At 36.0% G+C, this 8,196-nt stretch overlaps 1 protein-coding gene across 2 annotated transcripts in view; it reads right to left on the bottom strand.

The window, feature by feature from the left end:
• Positions 1-5,444: 5,444 nt before the first annotated feature.
• The window catches only part of LOC148646140 (uncharacterized), a 47,399-nt gene continuing 44,647 nt past the window's right edge, over positions 5,445-8,196 (bottom strand). For both annotated transcript variants that reach the window (XR_015927881.1, XR_015927883.1), the window contains one exon: positions 5,445-7,357. The gene's annotated coding sequence lies outside the window, so the exon portion shown is untranslated. The remainder of the gene's footprint in view (positions 7,358-8,196) is intronic.

The following is an 8,196-nucleotide window of genomic DNA, read 5'->3' as shown; positions in this document are numbered from 1 at the left end:
AAGGAGTTTGGGAGTAATGGAGTCAGTATAATGTGCTTGTTGTGACACAGCATTTTCTCATTTAATAAACTGTTATTTTTAGATGCCTAGCATCTTTTTCTGTACAGAAGGGGAATATGTACATATGGGAATTAATCTACAACTTAAACCTTCACAGTGAGACATTTTAAATTCAAAATTCCAAGTAAACTTTATTGTGGACAAACTGATCTATAGAAATCTCAAATAAAACAGACATTCAGGTCTTTTCTGTTGATTTACACAAAATGTCTCATTTATTAGGCATCTCATAAATGGGAAAAATTAATAAGGCTCATAAGTGGGAATTAGATTAATTTAAAGATTTAAACAGATACAATATGATAGCTGTACGTGTTTGGTCACATGTACTGTGATTAGAAGAATATAATTCCAGAATTTTATTCAGATATTGAAATGGTCGCATTACATCTTTCACATAATGAAGGCTATGCAAGTCTGTCAGTGAATGGAATTAGAGAAATTAAAATAACTACTGAATTCATCGTAATCTGGATTAAGAATTAGTTCATTTCTATGCAACTAAGTACAGAAGAAAATTTAATGTCACAGTGTGATATGATACTGTACTACAGTACTACATATGATGTAGTTTTTGTGAGTTTGGTCACATTGCTTTAAAGGGGTAATTAAAGTACAACTAGCTATTATTGGAGGTTACTTTGGAACCAAACTGGGTATTATTTAATATTACCAAAAATATTCAAACTCAAATTTGAATAATCTAGACACTGTTAGTAATGAAGGTATTTACTTCATTACATGAATCACAGCAGTGCCAAAAATAAATACATGGGAAGGTATGCAATGAGCAAAGAAATCATTCATTGAGAAACCTTTTGAATATCATTTAAAAAGTGTTAGACTTCATCTGATTTTCAATGGTCAATTGTTTATGAAAATAGTTATATCTTTATCTATCTATAGCGCATCCATAATCTGAATTATTTTCCTCGATTTATAAACATACAGAATACAGACAAAAAAAAATAGATGCATCCTTTTTCAATTTTGGTTAGCTAATCCTATTTTCTCCATATTTGTGGTGGATTTGAGATAATATAGAAGACAGAGATAGGGGTTATCTCTGATTCTGTTCTGCACTTCTTCTGACTGAGTCTGCCATGAATGTAAAATTATCCAGGGATTAGGTCTAAATTTACACTGAAGCGAGTCAGCACTGAAATGAACAAATCCTATCCATTTCATAAGAAGGAGCAAAAAAAAGTCTTTTGACATACTGTACAATACATTTTTATGTGGATGTGGATACCAAAGAATGTGCGAAATGAATATCTATAAAATATCTCATTTTGAAAAAATATTTTTTTGGGGAAGTGTTTGTCTATCACCCATATCTTTCTCATTTATTGTAAGCATACTTATCTCAGCATACCTCCTGTCCAAATCAAGGTTTAGTTTCTTCATGCATTTCCCCCATCTGTAGATTTTAAAATTACTCAGGTGTGATTTTCATTACAGCTGTCACTGTCATTGGACTTTTGTCAGATGAAGGCCATCAAAGTAAAAAGAGGATTTTAACCCCTAAACGAGATGAAGAGAATGGGTGATGTGTTGTATTTGCATTGCATTCTAGATAAGGACATACAATTTTATAACCGTTTTGGCTCAGCTAAGGCCTGGGGTTCAAAGAGGCAGAGAAGCAAAGATAAGGAATATGAGATTATTTCTCCATTACACATCAAACATGGACCAATGAAACTCACATGCATAAAAAATAATGAAGAAATAAAAGACATCATAGCTCCCCAGGTTTGCTATTTGCTCAGAGCTGACTGAACACTTAAATACATTAATTTAAGGTTCCTGAAGCACTCTGGTGTATCAGCAACTAAAACTTTCACTTATCCAATACAAGTCAGTTTAGTCAGTTTGTGAATGAAAGGCCCTATTTTACATTGAAGTATTCGTTTTACTCAATGGTTTTCCTTTTCTATGTAGAAACACAATTCTGTGCAGATCTTGTACTGAAATGTTAGCCACTTTGTGTTAAGATAATGACTAATTCTGACAGGACTGTGTTTTGAGCTTTCACGCATTTCAGGAGAGGAACAGCTAATGTTAATATTAAACACCACCTGACAAAATGACAATTAGATTTGATTGGTAAGTGTAATGGATTGGGTACTTCAAATCTTCACTTTGTATGCTCAGGTATAGTTTAAATTGTTCTGATTAGATTCTGACTTTTTTAATTAAAGATTGCTAAATAACAATTTAAAGAACAATTGCTTGGTGTCTTTCAACTCCTGTATGAGATTAACAGTAAGAGCTGTTATAATTGTACAAAACTCTAATGGATGCCTTGATTAAATTGTTAATGCTTACAACATACAGTACATACTATATGTTGTACAGCAGTATATCTTGTCATTTTGTTTCAGAAACAGAATGTTTGTCAAATTCTTGTAGTTGTTCTGAGAGATACAGCGTGATTATTTAAATGATGTTGAGGCAGGAAGGCCAGAACACAAAACAACAGAACATAAAAGAAAAGAACAGAACATCAAACGATCTTTGTAAAGAAAAGCAAAATCCAAAAATATAATGTATGTGGTTCCCGAGTGGCTTAACCAGTAAGAGTTCAAGTGGGGATCAACTTCAGCGAGCGTTTGTTGCACAGAAACATGTAAAGGTTAATTCCACGCTGGAAAGTGGAAAGAAGAAATACCTTTCAGCTGTTGAGACTTCTGTATGTGTGAGGGGGTGAGGAGAAGGCAGCAGGGATAGAAACACTTTGGAGAACAGAGGTCAGAGAATTTGAGCACAGGCACAGAGGAGGCAAGAGAGTGTACCACATTCTCCGCACCATGCAGCGATGCATAATTGGCTCAATGTTGCTGGTGAGTATGGATTAGGATTAGTTAGACAGTAATCTCCACTGTCTCCCAGAGAAACAGCTAACCTGGCTACTTCGTGGAATTCTGGGTCCATTTGGTACTAAACCTACTGTACATCACTGCAGAGCTTGAGAGGTATTAAAAGATTAATTGTTCATTGGTTGTCAGAGGAGCATGTCTGTCCTTCCTCATTCTCACCATGTGGGTACAAGGGCCATTTCTGTGGCCAAAACATAAAGCACAATTGATAATACCAAATTGGGTGGGTATATAATAGAAATCAATATGCGATGGGTTTTAAAACTAAATCATAGTCATGGCTTCATAGAAACAAAAAATAGTTGTTACTGTTATTTCTAGAACATTTTACTGTCAAAATAAATTGATCAGCTGTAATACACTGGGATCATAGATTCCTAGTTGGATATAACCTTAAAAAGAAGCTTTACATAGCCACATAACTCTCTATTTTAAAAATTCTACTGTTTGCAAGACTAGACCAGAAAAACATTTAACTACAGTACTGCATCTGTTCAAGTACACTGACGGGAGTTCAACAGAGACAGTGAATTTCACATTCAGCAACAAAAACCAAAATTAATTTGAAAACTTGAACTCCCCTGCTTCCAGTTTTTTTTTTCTGTCAATGCATCTGTTCTTATAGACAAATGAGCAGTTCCCTCAGCAGCATTCAGGTTTGTGACAGAATTTCAAGGTGACAGTGTAGTCTGTAAATTCCTTGAGGTTTGTTTTGGTTTAATATGATATTAAATTTGTAACTGTATCATTAATTTGTCAGCACATCGAAGAGATTTCAATACGTTTCAAGCAATGATCCAATGTGTTGAAAATTCATGAAAAGTATTTAAAATGCATGACCTACATTTGCCAATAAAAAAAAAAACATTTTCTCCCTATGGAACTGGGACTCGTCGAGCTTTGTAACAATACAGAATTTGAACATTGACAGAATAATGGTTTCTAATCCTGTTTTTCTTTCATTTGGCACCAGCTATATCCAGTTAGATTACATGCTATAATACGTCTATTGTCTGCCTTCCATATTGTTCACCATTCCTTAAAATTGAACATGTCAATTTTATTCATTCAGCAATATGTTTCTTGAATTCATTTACTTTAATTATGATCAATCTGATCATATATAAACCAAGCTCTTTTTGATTCAAATGACCTTTTTGGCAAGGTTTCAGGGATACTCTACTCAGTTTCAGTCACTGAATACAAGTTTGTGCTCTTTGTTATGACAATATATACAGTGCAATCTTTCATCCTTCTTGTTTAAGCAAATCTTGTTGTCATTCAGTTAAACAGGCAGTCCAAAGGGACTCAAAGCAAAGTGCTTCTGGTTCCTTTCTGGCCAAGATGAACTATTGCTGCCTTTTACAGAAATAAACACAAGACTGTGAAGATAACATCCTTTTAAAAAAAACAATGGGTCCACTTCAAAGAGCTCTTTCCCCTGTAGTATTCTTAGCACATGTTTGTCATGAAAGGAGAGGAGCTTGCTCAAGCTAAAGTGAAAGCTTTTAGATCTCCCTGTTGGCTTAAGAAAAGACAATCTTCTGTTGCTTTTGCTTTTGTGCAAGCTTTGACACTTCTGTCTTTCACTGATGGTTTAATCCTATTTTGTGTACATTGTATATTCAGAAAGACCCCTGATGGACAACTTTAATGACCTTCACAAATTCACAGACCTGACATGGAAAAGGCAGGTATGCTCATATAGTCCCCAAGCTACAGTATGTGCTGTCAAAGACGGTGGATTTAAATTGTTGTAAATTGGCATCTTGCATGAATATATGATTAATAAATCAATGTTCCACATGGATGGACCACAGTGACAAATTGTTCTTTCGTGAACTTTGTAGGGCTCATTTGAATTAACCCCTGCTCTGGACTATTGGTTATATTACAAAGAAGAGTTTTGAACCTTCGCCTGAACAACACAGGAATATTCCAGTTCTAGTCAGCATTCCCAGTTGTTTATTTCTGCTCATGTAGACATACAGTACCCTTTAACTGCAAACCCTCTAATTGGAAAAGTATACAGGCATCAATTTAAAAGTAAAATGTAAGAATGTTAATTATGAACGGCAACTGGATAATTTGCATTTGGAAAAATTGCAGTTACAGTACATTCCAATGCTTACTGTGATCCAGTATAAAAAAAATGTGTCCTACTAAAATATGTTAACCAAGAGCATGTAAATCCCACAAGCAACCTCCCCCCACCCCCTCTCACATAGCAGCTGGTTAGAGATGCACAACACCAAAGAGCTGTCAGAAAAGGGTTATAAACGGGTTTGACAAGAGCCGCTTAGACTTCATGATATGGGCAGATGTGCAAATCAATATTTCACATCAGCAATCACCGAGCTGGAGAAAACAGGCGTGAGTGCAGGAGTCTAGTCTAGGCCTGTGACTCAATCCTGCCTCTATCCAGCACCAGGGAGAACATTTTGTCCTGTAGTATCTATAGGACAGAGAGGACACTTTGAACACATACTGCACCACACACCTACATGTACTTTGCTTAGCTTCATTTTTGTTCTCAAACAGTAATTAACAGTCAGCTTGTCCCGAGCTTCATGCTTTAAGACATGCTAATTTATGGTAAAAATTCAACATTTTACAGCTGCTTAGAAGACCTCAGTTGCACTTCTTTGTCAAGCACACATTATTTCCAAGGCACATATGTCACTTAAAGGCAACTTCTGAAACAGGTGCCTTGTGTTGTCTAGTGTAAAGAATACAAAGTAGATGAGCAGTGACACAATATGTATCTCCTGATTATGGATGAGCTTGACCTTGAAAATTAGGAACTAGTTTTCTTTGTTGAGTCTTCCGGAGGATTTCCAGGACCACTTTCAAAGCTCCTGTTAAATTATGATAAAGCACAAATATTGTTTTTATTCTCCCATTTTTTACTCTAGCTTGACTGGCATTGTAAATGCATTCCTGCAAACTTCCAAAAACTTAAGAACTAATTTCAGATGGGAGCAAAAAGCTCTGAAAATCCCCCTGATAAAGTACAGGATCATCAGGTTCCATCAAAATCACAAAAACCCCACTCACAATTGAATGGATTAATCATGATTTATCTTAGAAGTTCCTTACAGTCTGTGATATAACTATCTCTTATTCTAGTCTCTTCATTTATGAAAACCCCTAAATATGCAACTAGACAAAATGAAAATCAAATGGTTGTACAGAAATTTACAGTATTTCAGATAAATAGTAAAATAATCTAGAAAGGATGTAATGTAAATCCAAGTTTTATTTAACTACATATTTTAGTCCCCAGGGGGTGAAAGAATACAATACACTACCAGAATGTGAACTGACTAGCATACTTATTGTGTATAACATTGGATAAGGTCATGGTGCAAAAAATACTATAAATGCCTTTTAGCCCTTTAAAGAATACATAAAAGCTGGCAGTTGGCGATGTAACCTCTATCACATCAGCTGTCAAAACATTTAGAAATCTCCATTTCATTATACTGTTCATCTACATATGTTAATCTACAGTAGATATATATATACTGTATGCATGTCTGGAACTGAAGTGTTGAATTGGAATTTGTACTGGAGTAGTCCTGGAATTACTGTGATCCTATCTGCTACAAATTCTGAACTGCTATGAGCATCCACGATAACCTAGTTTTAAACAACATTCTCCACTAGCTTCTCCACTAAAAGCTATTTGTATCTAATGTGCTTCAGCTGTCTAAACAAACTCGCTAAAATTTGTCCTTGTGTGATGTTTATTATACACTCTGCTGGCATCTGTAATGTTTTGCTTTTCTTTTTTTTCCTAGGGATCAACTGTTCTGCATAATAGAATCAGAAAAGTTGTGTCCTGCAGGCAGGGATACCAAAGCAAACTCTGCCTACATGTCTGAGTTATCAGGGAATCACCCAATCCAATCTCATCACTTCCATCTCTCCCACTTCCCTCCCATTCTGAACCCCCCTCAAGCCAAAGTATATTTAGAGTGAAGAAAACAATTATAGTTCAAATCTTGTTTAACCATAATGGCACAAAGGTAAAGTGGTGTACATAATCCAAAAGAAAATGAGGTTCTGATGGAAAATGAAGATTTTTTTGAAAGACTCTAACATATACTATACAGTATAGGGCAGTGTTTGGTCCAAATCTCTGTGCTAGAAACAAATATGTTGGCCAAGTAAGCAGAAAAACAACATTGATTTGTTCTTGTTATAATTGTTTGTAACATGAAGTTCTTTCTGCTGAGAGTCTAATGAAAAAATAAAATGCATGAGAAAACAAAATACTTCCATGTTCTTCATTCCCTGCTGTTCCTTAAAAAGCCATCTTTGCAATCCTTTCCTGGAATGTGCAGATTATGATGCCTTTTGGATGTTGGTCAACCATCAGGTCCCGATCTTCGGCTCCAGATCATCGAAAGCATCTGTCAGAAAGAGACAGGAAGATCATGGCTTTTCCCCAGAAAAGCCCAGCTGGCAAATGCCAGCAGCAAAGGTCTGCCTGAAAGCGGGGCCATTTTCATGCTTTCTGAACAATTTGCACTCTGTTTACTCCCCTGTCTTTCTGCATCTCCATGGGCACACAAGAGTGACATGGACAAGGAACTGCAATCTTTTCTTGTCAAAGCGGGCCACATTTTCCACTTGATTACAAAACCCTCTAAGTGTTATGAGGCCTCGTCTATCTCTGCTCCCACACCTACTCACCCAAAGCCAAACTAGCCATTATTGCCGTCTGGGAGCTTCGAATCTTGAAGGAAGTGGGGGCAGGGCATTCACCATGTCATACATCAAAGGCATTTCGTTTTTTTAACATGATAATTTATATACACCTTTACTAAAGTTGGTCAAATAGACAAGACAGACACAAAATGTCAATAGCTGGGATCTGTTTAAGAATACCTTTTGGGAGCTGAATCAAACCCCCTATCAGGCATGAGGGGCTAAATTTAATATGCCTCATCTCGTTAAAAAATTCTCATTCTTGCAATAGTTGGTACAGTATATCCATAAAGGGCAGATAGAAACGATCAGTTCTCTAATTTATCTGAAGATGATGGACCATAGTTAGCAGTGGATGGAGCCTCATGAGAGATTAATGAAGGGTTAGCTTCAGGGGCAGTGTTGAGTCAGGATGAAGGAATAAAAAAATGGAGGGGTGGGGGGGTGGGGGGAATAAAAAAGTAATCTAATTGTTTTTTTATTTCTAAGCGGCAAATATGTCTTTCACAGAAATATTTTAACTGTCATTCATTATTATGAA

This window comes from Lepisosteus platostomus, chromosome 17 (assembly GCF_059453375.1).
Source record: "Lepisosteus platostomus isolate fLepPlt1 chromosome 17, fLepPlt1.hap1, whole genome shotgun sequence".
Classification (NCBI taxonomy): Eukaryota; Metazoa; Chordata; class Actinopteri; order Semionotiformes; family Lepisosteidae; genus Lepisosteus; species Lepisosteus platostomus.
This window is presented reverse-complemented; position numbering and strand designations above follow the sequence as displayed.